The sequence below is a fragment of the Papaver somniferum genome, chromosome 7 (assembly GCF_003573695.1).
Source record: "Papaver somniferum cultivar HN1 chromosome 7, ASM357369v1, whole genome shotgun sequence".
NCBI classification, from domain to species: domain Eukaryota; kingdom Viridiplantae; phylum Streptophyta; class Magnoliopsida; order Ranunculales; family Papaveraceae; genus Papaver; species Papaver somniferum.
Window position 1 is genome coordinate 220,310,762 of NC_039364.1, and position 14,154 is coordinate 220,324,915.

The following is a 14,154-nucleotide window of genomic DNA, read 5'->3' on the forward strand; positions in this document are numbered from 1 at the left end:
TCGAGAGTTTTTTCGGGGACAATTACATCTACAGTCATGGAAGCAGTGTCTCCGTTCTCATCAGAAGGGGGAGAAGCATTCTCTGCATCATCAGCCACCTCCATCTCAAGATTGTTCTTTATGGCGGCATTCCCATGTAAATATCATTGGTTAATGTTTGTTTCCCATGAAAGAGTGAGTCATCTTTGAAAGAAAGGTGTACAAAAGACGTACCGATTCATCTTCCGGCTCGCTAGGATAGTTTGATTCCCTACCACGTTTGGAAGTGCTTTCGACATCGCTGTCAGATTCTGAACTTTCTTCATCTTCAACCTCATCCTCATCTTCGAGAAATCCATTATTTCCGAACTTATCTTTTGGAGATATCATATCATCACCACGAGCGAGTCTAGCAAAGGCGTTCACAGTCCCAAAACCCTGATTTCAAAGAAAGGAGATATTTAGTAAGACTGCTTCCAAACAGAAAATCTGAATTATTTGGGAAAAGGCACGTACGCACCTGCATATTAGAAGAGTTGAAGATTACTGGAGCAGTCGGAGTATTTTGAGCACTACCTGCGCGTCCCTTTGAATTCTACTGGGTACTGCGCTCACCTTGTTTAGAACTACGGGTTCGTTTACCCGAAGGAAGCTGCTTCAACAACTTATGCTGTTTCAAGATCTCAGGGGAAGGCATGCCAAGCGGGACTGTCACAACATCTTCCGCGAATTTTTAAAAATCCAAGAGCTCTTCTCTCCAGAAATCATTATACTTACGAGTCGCCACTGGTTTCCTTCCTGGGAGCAAGAATGAAAGGCTCTTCTTTGCGGAGAAGAGACTAGTATCGAAAACAGGCAGCAAAATCTCTGTTTGAGGCATGGGAGGACGACAAAACGGAATACCCTGATCAAATCCCAAGTGACGAGCGTCCCTGTCGATATTATACGGAACTACAGTAAGGGATTCATTAAAGAAGGACGGAACATATCTTGGCGTGCAGCTTCGCATAAATATGATCTCTCCAAGATTCATTTTCTCTCCAGTATGCAACACCGTATCAGGAAGAACGACAAAGGTTTTTGGCTGGACCACAGAAGAATGAACCGGCGCCCACGGGCGGAAATCTATGGCGTGCACATTATCAAGGAAATCGATGAGCTTCAACCAGGCTTTGGACTCCTCTTCTGCCAACGAAGTATTCTGGAACCTCCATATAAACTGGAAAACGAAACCGCAGGGACAGGAGCATAACCTTTGAAGTGCTCCCATAAGCATGCCTGGAGAAACGCGATGTGAATACGTGACTCCACCTTCATACATCCGTTGGAAACATACATATCCGCCGCCAGAGAATCCAAATGAGAGTACAAAAACCCAAGGAACAAGTTTCCTAAAGGGAGGACTATACCTTTCGCCAGATTAATAGCAAACATGATGAGTTTCTCTCTTATGGTCTTCTTACCAAAGCCATCATCAAAAACATCTATAGACATCCATAGAGATAAAGACGCGGGAACACTGAGTACATCATCCAACACCTGGCCCGTTTTCGGCCGTATAGGAAACCATTCAGACACCCACCAAGAATAGAAACATTTTTCATCACAGTCCTTCTAATTATATCCTTCCGCCTTCTTAACCAGAGTGGCGAACGTCACTTCTTCTTCAGCAGACAATGCAAAGTGAAGATTGCCTACAACAGGGAGACTCAGCAAAGTGGCTATGCTTTCTAAGAAAATGGTCATCTCCCCCCATCTACATATGGTCGTGTGTGTGGAAGGACACCATCTAGAAATGAAAGTTATTAAACCTGCAACATCTTTTTTAATATGCAGTGTTGCAGACACCATGACAGCTTCAACAACTTGCGCTTTAGTCAAATTACTTTTGATGCGTTCATTGCTCAGCATATACCTCATCCATCCTTTATAAGAGCGCAGTGGAGTATGACAAACCTTGAAATCGATAGGAGAAGCTGGATACTCCTTCTTTTGGATACAGAACCTCATCACACGCACTGGAGAAACTGACGGGGTGTCCTCTTCGTTCTCCGAACCTGTGAGGAGAGTTATCTTATGGTCAGGATGAGTTCTAACATTCGGATAAGGCACAACGAAAAGATCGTCATCTATATTTGGCATGTCTTTGGAGTTGCTAGCATCTCCTGGCTTGGCGGAAGAAGTATTTCCAGGTGACATCTTAACGAGAATTTCTTAAGTTCACTTCCAAATAACTACAATTAAACACAATGGGAGAGAGTTATTATTTCATGCTAAGAGGGGATCATATACGCAACCTGTTAATTCAACATGATTACTAATGGTCGAAGTTCATGGACGAAAAATGGCCATTATATGCTCGATCTCCCTCATGGACACTATATGCTCGATCGCCCTCATGGCCACTGCACACTCGATCGTCCTCATGGTCGCTGCATGCTCGAACGTCCTATTGGCCTCGAGGCATGTACAGCCGGGCCCAATGGGATCTACACCCACCCGAACAAAAAAAAATGGAGGAGGTCGCATAAAGTCGTGTATTGGCCGTGGGATGTATGGCCACGGCCAAGTTGAACGCACGGACAGACGAACGGGCTTACTGTGGGTATTATGCTCACTGCCGAAACCTACAACTAAGTTTTGCATCTATCACAACCTAAAGCTAGGTTTTCCATACAAAAAGGAAGAAAGAAGCGAGCGGTGGCATCCAACTTAGGTTTGCTCGTTTATTGGTGATCATAACAACGTTAAATACTCTACTATCGATTCTACTGGTGGAATTCGCTACAATATTACCAACGAAGAAGTTTCATTCACAATGGGATGATTTTTTCAAGTTCAGGAAAGCTACACCTAAAACTAGGATTTATATCCACAAAAAAAAAAAAAAAAAAAACAAAGAAGGGAGCACATACCTTGCTACTGGCAGCACTCGACGCAAGGCAGTTAATGGCAGCGACAAGGATCGGCAACGATGAGGAGAAACCAAACGAGAAAATAATAATAAAAAAAGCATAAGGGTCGACACCCTTTGATACAAGTACGATTGGGGAATCCGGGTGGAAGAAGGATTCTTTCTTTGGCTCGAACACAAGGAAGGGCATATGGGCCCGCCGATACTTCACAGCCGCGTCAAGGCAGCTGGACCCGCCAAGACTTGCCTAGTATTTGCATATGCTATGTTCCTATCCGAACTCTCAATATTGACATGACATGACGATCAATGCTCACTCTCAGCAGAGTAGCATGAATCTCCTGAAGTGCCAGTATTGGGATCTGCACAAAAATACTCAGGCTACATCGCTCTCTGACAAAGAGATCAACGCGTTCACACACTTTTTTAATTAAAGTTAGCGTGATCGAACACATATTTATTCTTAAAAAAAATCTAGACTGTTAATATCAGTGTCAAAAATAATCACGGCCACACGATTTGGCCACGCGATTTAACAAGTTTATACTCTTCCTAGCGAAACTAGGCAATCACCATAGTTACCACCGGCAGGCCCACTAGTGCCCTAGGCGATCGAGTCTTATTCCCCTCATTCACAAATACTTCGAATGCCGACCCAAACATGGGCGTTCACGCTGCATAAAATATCTCAAACAAATTGAGACCGACAAAAACGGTCTCAAAACGCATCACGGCCGTCCAACTTATCCGGCCTAGTTGGACGACTTGGATCGCATTTCGAGCGATCAAAGAGATGCCGACGTGTTCACCGTTGTCCCAATTCCCCCCTTGGTCGATCGACCTGTCCACTGCAAAACCACAGAGCATCAAATCGTTCGCCCAAAGTAGGGTGAACGCGCTGCTTTGAAAACCCTAAAATTGCGTTTGCGGCACGCCCTACTGTAGCAAATCAATCACGACCATCCATCTTCGCCGGCCTAGTTGAGCGGCTTAGATTCAATTTCAGGCGACCCCGAAGATGTCACTATGATCACCGTTGACCCACTTCTACACATGACCGACCGACCTATTCGAACTAGGGCTCGATGTCCTGGAACGCTCACCGAAAGAGGGGTTGGCCATGCAACTTCAAACCCTAAAATATAATCAGCGGCATCGTTCAACTGCCGCAAATCATCTTGTCAGACCAGCTTTGCTAGCTTGGTCGGACGGTTTAGATCAGATTCTAGATGGTCAGGAGGGTGACGCCATGATCACCGGCCACCCCTCCTCTATGAGAAGTGATCGACCAAATGATGGCGTGTCCCTAGAGCCACCCAAAGGTGGTCGATCATGCTACCTCCTTTCAGACGCTTATCCGCGACTTATTCAACCAAGCTCTAAAATAACGATGCTGCATACACATTGATTAATTTGAGTTGTTTAAATGCGATGCTTTACATGCATCAAATACATACGATATTTTATGTAGGCTTCATAAACAACTTAGTTGTTTCACCTAATAACACCATATGCTATTCTCCGCGACAAGTCCCATGAATTGATCCACTTATTCGAGACATCAAACATGTCACAAACTGGGGATACTTACTTGGGTATTGGTCTGGCGGTTTACAGCGTGCGGCGTGCAACGCGTCCATTATGAGAACATGTCAGGAAAAGACGAATGATTAACATCGGTGAAAGTTGTGGGTGAAGATGTGACCACGTAATGATCACCACCTCTTATACAACTCCACAACTCCACTACTTAATCTTCTCTATTTCCTACGAGATCGGGGTTGCGCTAAAATAACTTGAATAAATAGGTTTTCGACCTATTTCAGCAAAGAACAGAGAACACAAGTAGCCAGAAACCATTTTCTGATACATAAGTCATAAACAACCACACCTTCATAATTCAACACTCTGATCTCAAACACCTTCTTCGCTTCCCTCCCTAAGATCAACCATTCTCCTTCACCTTGTGACCAAATTGAATCTGGAATGGCCATTTCTTGGTTTAGGTCAGAGTCTTACAGATTGATCTCTCGAATCTAAAGTACTCCCGTGTAGTGCATTTGTTTAGAGTTTGAATTTGTTTCTCATCAACACACCCAAATTTACCAAAAACCTACAGGATCAGTTTTTACCCTCAAATGTTAAGGTTTTTAATTATATATGGAAAATAAGAATTAGTAATGTGCATTTGCTAGTTAAAGATTTTCCAAGGAGATTTTCGGTCAATATTTTGGACAGAGCATTCTCAGGAATTATGAAAACCGAATATGGAAATTATTATTGAATATCTTGAGAATATTTTCGGTTTTGGAAATTCCTTGGTGTCCAAACTTCCTTGTCTATAAATACTTGAAGTTTGCATTTCATGACAGTAAACTTCCTCTGTTATACTGTTACTGGTGAAGCCGCCTATTCGGAAAGGAGAGTAACCTAATTAGGAGAAATCTCTTACGGTCGCTCAATTTAAAGACTTCTTTGGGATTGAAAAGCTCTACGAGTACCGTTGGTGGGAAACTAGATAATTGCGGTATATCTTTTATTTTCGATTGATTCGATTGACTAACGGTGGTTGAACTTTGATTGCACCTAGTTTGTTTATGCTTGAGAATCTTCTCTTCTGATATAAGATTCACTCAAACTAGTTCGAAGTTTCGACAGGGATCTTTAGACTGTTGTTAGTGCTAAAGACGATCTTGTGATAATCCATTGTTAACAGACTTCGTTCTGTGTGATTGATCACAAGAGATTCAAGTAGTTGTGTGCAGGTGTTTATTGAAGATCTAAGAAGATTTGAAGACAAAGAAGAGATAGAATATTTCTGACTTGGTTATATAAATCTCTAGTGTGCACAATACTTGTTTTGGTAAAAAGAGGATATCACGATAATCGTTTATCCTTGTGGTAGATTGGATAGAATAGTTGAGTAGATCGGCATCAATACGGTTCCTTGGGATTAAAGGTATTGATTGCAAAATCTTATGATTACTTTTGGTAATTGAACATAAGATAGATCTAAGAACCTGACGAAGGAGTTTATGTTAAGATAAACAGAAGAGCCTTTGTCCGACTCATATCACTTGGTTGAAGAGAGTTGATACCAAACAGATTTGTTGTTCCTTTACTGTTTGGAATAAGAACCAAAGGAATTGTTCCAAGTACGTGACTTATTCATAAGTTGGAGGCGTGGGAATACAGACGGAACTAGGTGAACTATATGTTTAGTTGCTTGGTATCAACTATACGAAGTTGGTTTATTTTGTATAGCGTCTTAATCCTGAGAGTATTCAATTCTGGACAAGGTTCCGAGGGTTTTCTGCATTTGCGGTTTTCCTCGTTAACAAAATCTTGCTGTATCATTTACGTTTATTTTCCGCATTATAATTGTTTTATTATAATTAAAGTAAATTACACAAACGTTAATTCCTATTTACTTGATAAGCAATCCTATTATGTTTGGTTAAGTCCGAACCTTTGTATCAAGTAAACATACTTCGTTGTTGTATTGTCTCGATCTCGTATCCATAGACAATCACACGAAGTGTGAACCGATTAGTTGTATTGTCTCGACTCAGTTCATAGACAATCACTTCGGAGAAATGACTTATAGGAAGAAAAAGTTTTAGCTTGAGGTATATTTGGGTACCCTCTCCTTTTCACTTAATGTACCATTAAGGATCATGGGCTCTCAAATTGTTTCAAGTACAAACATAAAGTAAGATATGCAAGCAAACTGGAGCGGAGAGCTAATCGATTAGCAAACAAGCTCAAACTCGTTCCAAAGTAAAATCCATCTGAGGTATGTCAATTTAACTCATCTCCAAAGAAGTTGATTTCTAAAGAAAAAGTTAGATCTTTATAGAAAAGAACTAGGTCTAAACGACCTATAAAAAGGGGTGTTCAAATTTTCATGCAGGAACCTTGTGGTGAACAGATTATTTTTCACCCTAACACAATTAGAAGGTGCATCTTGTCTCATGTGCGTGAATTTCAAAAAGAGACAAGGGTTGTGCACTGTCGGGTTCTAAGGTCAGAAACTATTCTAGGTTGTCTTCCTTTGAATTTTGAATAACATTTTTTTCTTTTCATATCCTCAAATTGTATTGAAAAGAGTTCACTTTTTTTGGTTAAATAAAGGGGGTTAGAATCAAAATTTATACCCTTCTTAAGGTTGTGTATGTTGATCGGGCGTGATCCCTACTTACTATGTATATAGGTTTCGTAACCCTACAATCCTTTTTCCTTCCCAAAAACTCTTTTCATCAAAAGACTACTTGTAGAGCTACTGTTTTGTGGATTTCTGTCACAATCCCATATTTTTATGGGGACTCAAAGCATCATATCTTCTGATGGAAAAAAAATATTAATACGATTGCTAAGCCATCAATCATGAAGGAAAAGGATAAATCTCATTCTTCTACAACTTTGAAGAGAAAAAAGAAGAATATAAATAAACCAAGGGCTAACACCTCAAATCTTCAGAAGTTTTCTGGTGTTCTTGAAGAGTTGAAAGAAACAAGAATAGAGATGCAACAAATAAAGGCTATTGTTCTAAGATTTCTTAAAATTCAGAAGGCCCTGGTTCGGAAACAGTCAAGAAGGTTTGTTGGAATTGACTCCTTTCTTCATGAACCTTATGTTCCAATGTTTGTTGACGACAAGGAGTTCGGGGACAATAAAGATTTTTCAAGAAATAATGTCAAGGAAATTTCTTATGAGAATTTATTCTTATGTTTAAGAAGGATAAATGGGGTTTATAATAGCAAATATTGTGATTACACATAGCCATTTCAATGATTTTCATCTTGCAATGTTTTTATATTTATTTATTTAAATTCTAAGTTATTTGGAAGATGATTTTTGCAGTATTTAATCTTTTTGATTTTATATATTGCAATTGCTTATAAGATGTATGCCTTTTCGTTCGTGAACTGTGCTTGTATCTCATAAAAGCTCAAAATTTAAGTTTATTATGTCTTTATGTAAATATTGATACAAGATAGAATGAACTTTTGAATATTCCACAGTTTTGATCTTTCCCTGATCCACTTCTATATGAAAGTATTGTGTAGCTTCGTAAGTGTTCTTATGTTGAGCGTTTCCGATTAAAGTAATCAATAAGGTCCTCTTGTGGTTAATTTATTCGAGTTACTGGATACAAATCCATGCGATTTGTTAATGTCCAAAGAAATCCTTCTTTTCTTGAAAAGGTAAAGTCGCCCATGTTGTTCTCTTAATATGACATCAAATGGGGGAGAGTTCTTAAATGAACTTGTGCTTAATTACCATATCTTTGTGGGGAGTGTGGCTGTGGAATATTGTAGGAGTTAACTTGTATCTTTATAAACTCCTTGATGAATACACCAACTTTCGACTATGTGAAATCAACAAAACAAAATTGATATGTTCTCTTTTAGTCATGCATTATCTCTTTGAGAATTTCATTATGATCCCGTAGTTTTCGTACCTTTGCCAATTTTTATTGACAAAAAGGGGGATAATTATTTGGTAGTTCACACTACATACATATGGTTTACAGAATATTATATAGGGGGGTGGTTTTCATTGTGAGATGGAAGTATTCACTAAGGGGGGGTGATACATATCACCATAGTATTATTTCAAAGTTGTGATGCAATTGGACTTCGATTCCATGTAATAATACTATGACACTGTATAACAATGATTGAGAACATCTGTTTTCTTATTGTTATGGCTATAGATCTTCAACAACAATGATGCTGAGTTGAACACATTCATAATCGCTGGAGTACTTGGAGCAGCGAAGAATTCAAGGAATATTGAAGAACCAGGGAAATCAAGCATGATGGATGAGAAGCTACAAAGTCCATTTATTTTGTAATCCACATGTATTGATAGTTTTGTCACTAAAATTGACAAGGAAGGATATTATTAGAGCACTGCTCGGTCGAACTCGCAAGCGCTTCTATCTCAAGCTTATTTGTCAAGTTTAGTTGTGAAAAAACGGGGGTCTAACAACCACACCCAATATTTCGCTTAGAAATCTGTATGGACTAACTCCAATATACTTTCAAGAGAATCAACTAGACAGTCAGACTCAATCTTATGAAAAGTATATCAAAGAGTTATATCTTTATTTCTCAATTCAATCTGCAATCAAACAAATAGGAATTTGCGAGCCCGATCAAATATAAGAAATAACTTGGACGGTATCAAAAACCAATATCCAAATGTCAATCGATTTAATCAACAACCAAAGGTTGGATTCACAATTGATTGAACTAATGCACAACCTGTGATATTTCAATTATACAGAAAATATAATTCGGAAAAGAAATAACACGGACACCAGAAGTTTTGTTAACGAGGAAACCGCAAATCTAGAAAACCCCTGGACTTAGTCCAGATTTGAACACCACACTGTATTAATCCGCTACAGACACTACCCTACTCCAAGTAAACTTCTGACTGGATTGTAATCGAGCCCTAACGAATCTCATACTGATCAAGGTGCAGTTACGCTCCTTACGTCTTTGAATCCCAACAGGACTCTACGCACTTGATTCCCTTATCTGATCTCACCCACAACTAAGAGTCAGTACGACCCAAAGTTGAAGACTTGATAAACCAATATGTCTCACATAGAAAAGTATATTGTATAGATAAATCTGTCTCCCACAGATATACCTATGAGTTTTGTTCCGTCTTTTGATAAATCAAGGTGAACAGGAACCAATTGATATACCGGACTTATATTCCCGAAGAACAGCCTAGTAATATCAATCACCTCACAATAATCTTAATCGTATGGTAGCGAAACAAGATATTGTGGAATTACAAATGATGAGACGAAGATGTTTGTGACTACTTTTTATCTTGCCTATCAGAGATTAAATATTGAACCAATCTTAGAGAAGATAATACTCAATCACGATAGAAAACAACAAGATCTGAACACGCAACTACAGAGAAAATAGTTGGGTTTGGCTTCACAATCCCAATGAAGTCTTCAAGTCGTTAACCTACAGGGTTTTAGAAAAACCTAAGGTTAAAGGAGAATCGACTCTAGCCGCAACTAGTATCACACAGGAGGTGTAGGGTTAGGTTTCCCAGTTGCTAGAGTTATCCCTCATATAGTCTTCAAATCAGGGTTTGCAATCAAAGTTACCTTGGTAACAAAGCATTCAATATTCGTTGTTAGATGAAAACCTGATTAGACTCAAGCTAATATCTTTCAACCGATAGATCGAACTTAGCTTCTTACACACAAATGAAAAGTGACTTCATTTAGATATGAGTTACCGTACCTAAACATGTACATCTTTGTTGGCTCAACAATAGTTAACCGAAGTTAGCCAAATGAACACTTTCATATCAACCTTATTCATCTTAACCATAACCAGTTCAAATGACTCACATGAAACTAGTTCTAGAGTTGTTCAATTGTTTATATTCTCATAGAAGTATACAAGACACAATTGAAGCAAAATCGATTTTGATTCACTCGAATCAATCCATGAACATTATAGCCACGGTTTGCAAAAGATTGCATTCCTTATTATGTGAACAAACCGATTTTAGAACATAACCTATTCAAGTATGCAAACGAGTACGCATACATAAGTGGTCGGACTAAGTTTGGGTTCGCCAGTACGCGAACGGGTACGCATACCACCAAACTCAATAAAGTCCCGGAACTTGAACTTCACGCCAGTACGCGTACCGGTATGCGTACTTAGTTAGCGGTCCTCTACTAAGCCAATCAGTATGCATACGGGTACGCATACCATGGTTCCCGGACTTGGAATAACTTGCAACAGTTAGCATATAAGTATGCATATTGTGCTATATCCAATCATGGTTATTTGTTCTTAACTCCCATTTCAATTATTGAAACATTCTCGGAAGACGACAATAGCTGTACCACACAAATTATTAGCTTCAAAGAAATTTTCAAGTGATCGAATGATCAATACAAAACTTTTCGAGTCAACAACAAATGACTGTCTCACACAAATCATGTAAGATGTTACCAGGCGATTTTTACATGATCATCTTTTAACTTTCGTCAAGAATATAAGATGATCTTGGTTAGAGAGAAATCTTACCAACACATATTTCGAGAAATATGTAAGCGAGTTAAACTCGGCTTGAAATATCAAATATGTATAATCTAAGTCTATATAGCTATACGACTTTTGTCTCAAATAGGCGATAGAGTAGATAGACTTTTGAGTGATAGATGAGTTCAAGTCTCCACATACCTTTTGTTGATGAAGTTCCACAAGCTCCCCTTAGTAGTTCTTCATCTTCGATCGATGAACGCTATGAAGTCTAATGCTCAACTACACTTTCGATCCTAATCCGAGACTTAGCTATACGTAGACTAAAAATCAAGACTTATAGTTTTGGCAACTAAACTTGACAAACAAGCTTGAGATAGAAACGCTTGCGAGTTCGACCGAGAAGTGCTCTAACAAGTGATCAAAACTATGTAATTTATAAATCATTTTTAATATACAAAATTTACTTTTAGTTAGAAAAAAGATGACTAGGATAGTTACAAACCCTCTAGTAAACCTCTAAAACAATAGGTTGACCAAGAGGATGTCGACGTGAATTTATGCCATGTCACTTGCATACTAGCCAAAGAGGTTAGAGTTGGAGAAAGAATTTTGGGAAAATGAATGTGGATCTATGTGGATGAAGACTTTTTTTCACAAACATTCCATTGGAGACGCTCTAAACGTGTATATTGAGTTGCATCAATAACAGTTAACCAAGTTAGCCATATGAACAGTTTTGTCTTAACCATATTCATCTAACACTTCTAGACCAAATATGATGATCAAACAATCATGAAAGATAATCAAATGAATCTAATTGTGTTTAAAATAGAGTTGTTCAATTGTTCACTATCTCATAGAAATATATGTGGACAAATTGAAACAAAATCGAATCGATTCGTAATCGTACAAAGTACTTATACAATAATAAATTCATGAACATTAAGCGACGGGTTACAAATTAATTCATGAAAAAGCGGGGTTACAACAACCACCCAATATTTCATTTGGCAATCTGAATAGACAAACTCCAATATATTTTCAAGAGAATCAACTAGATAGTTAGACTCAATCTAGAGAAAAATATATCAAAAAGTTTTATATCTCTATATCTTAATTCAATCTGCAATCAGCAAATAAGAATTTGCGAGCCCGATTGAATATAAGAGAAATAACTTGAACGGTATCAAAGACCAATGTTCAAGGATCAATAAATTTCAACCAACAACCAAAGGTTGGATTTACCAATTGATCGATTCAACACACAACCTGTGATAATTCAATTATGTAGCAAAATATAATGCAGAAAATAAATAACACAGACACCCGAAGTTTTCTTAATGAGGAAACCACAAATGCAGAAAAACCCTGGGACCTAGTCCAGCTTTGAACACCACAATGTATTAAGCTGCTATAGACACTAGCCTACTACCAGTGAACTTAGGACTGGATTGTAGTTGAACCCTAATCAATATCACACTGATTCAAGGTACAGTTGCGCTCATTACGTCTCTAATCCCAGCAGAATACTACGCACTTGATTCTCTCAGCTGATATCACCCACAACCAAGAGTTTCTACGACCCAAAGTCGAAGACTTGATAAACAAATCTGTCTCACACTGAAAAGTCTATAGGAATTGATAAATCCGTCTCCCACAGAAATACCTACGAGTTTTGTTCCGTCTTTTGATAAATCAAGGTGAACAGGAACCAATTGATTTATCAGACTTATATTCCCGAAGAACAACCTAGAAATATCAATCACCTCACAATAATCTTAATCGTATGGTAGCGAAACAAGATATTGTGGAATCACAAATGATGAGACGAAGATGTTTGTGACTACTTTTTATCTTGCCTATCGTAAATAAATCTCGAGCCAATCTTAAAGAAGATCGTACTCAAACACGATAGAAGATGCAAGATCAGATCACGCAACTACAGAGAAAATAGTTGGGTCTGGCTTCACAATCCCAATGAAGTCTTTAAGTCGTTAACCTATACGGTTTCATGAAAAACCTAAGGTTAAAGGAGAATCCACTCTAGCTTATGCAACTCGTATCATACAGGAGGTGTGGGGATTAGGTTTCCCAGTTCCTAGAGTTCTCCTTTATATAGTTTTTAACTCAGGGTTTGCAATCTAAGTTACCTTGGTAACAAAGCATTCAATATTCACCGTTAGATGAAAACCTGATTAGATTCAAGCTAATATATTTCAACCGTTAGATCGAACTTAGCTTGTTACACACAAATGAAATGTACCTTCATTTAGGTTTATGTAATCGTTCCTAAACGTGTACACCATGTTGGCTCAACAATAGTTAACCAAGGTTAGCCATATGAATACTCTCATATCAACCTTATTCACCTTAAACATAACTAGTTCAAATGACTCAAATGAAACTAGTTAAAGAGTTGTTCAATTGTTATATTTTCATAGAAGTATACAAGAACACAATTGAAGCAAAATCGGTTTGATTCACTTGAATCAATTCATGAACATTATAGCCACGATTTGCAAAGAATGCATTCTTTAATATATAAATGTATTAGTTCATGAACCAAACCGATTTTAGAACTTTGACCTGCGAACGGGTACGCATACTTGAAATACCCAGACTGAAATTGGGTTTCGCCAGTACGCTAACATGTACGCGTACCACCAATCCCAGCAGAAAATCTCAGACATTGACTTTACGCAAGTACGCATACAGGTGCACATACTTAGGTTCCTGGACTTCTCAAACCAACAGGTACGCATAAGGGTACACATACATGGACAATATATGTGCAAGAGTACACAACATGTCACAATCCAATTGTTAAGTGTTCTAAACTCTTATTTCAATCATTGAAACTTTCTTAGAGGATGACAATAGCCGTTTTCACACACTATTAGCATCAAAGCAATTTTCAAGTTATTGAAATAATCATAACGAAACATTCCAAGTCTTCACCAAATGATTGTATCACACAAACCATGTAAGATGTTACTCAGCAATTTCACATGATTCGTCAAGAACATAAGATGAACTTGGTCGAAGCGAAAGCTTGCCAACACATATTCCAAGAAACATGTAATCAAGATAAACTCAGTTCGAAATCTCAAATGTGTATAATAGAAAACTATCTCGTAGCACGACTTATGTCTCAATATAGGAGATATAGTAGAAATAGACTTTCCAAGTGATAGATGAGTTTCGGTCTCCACATAC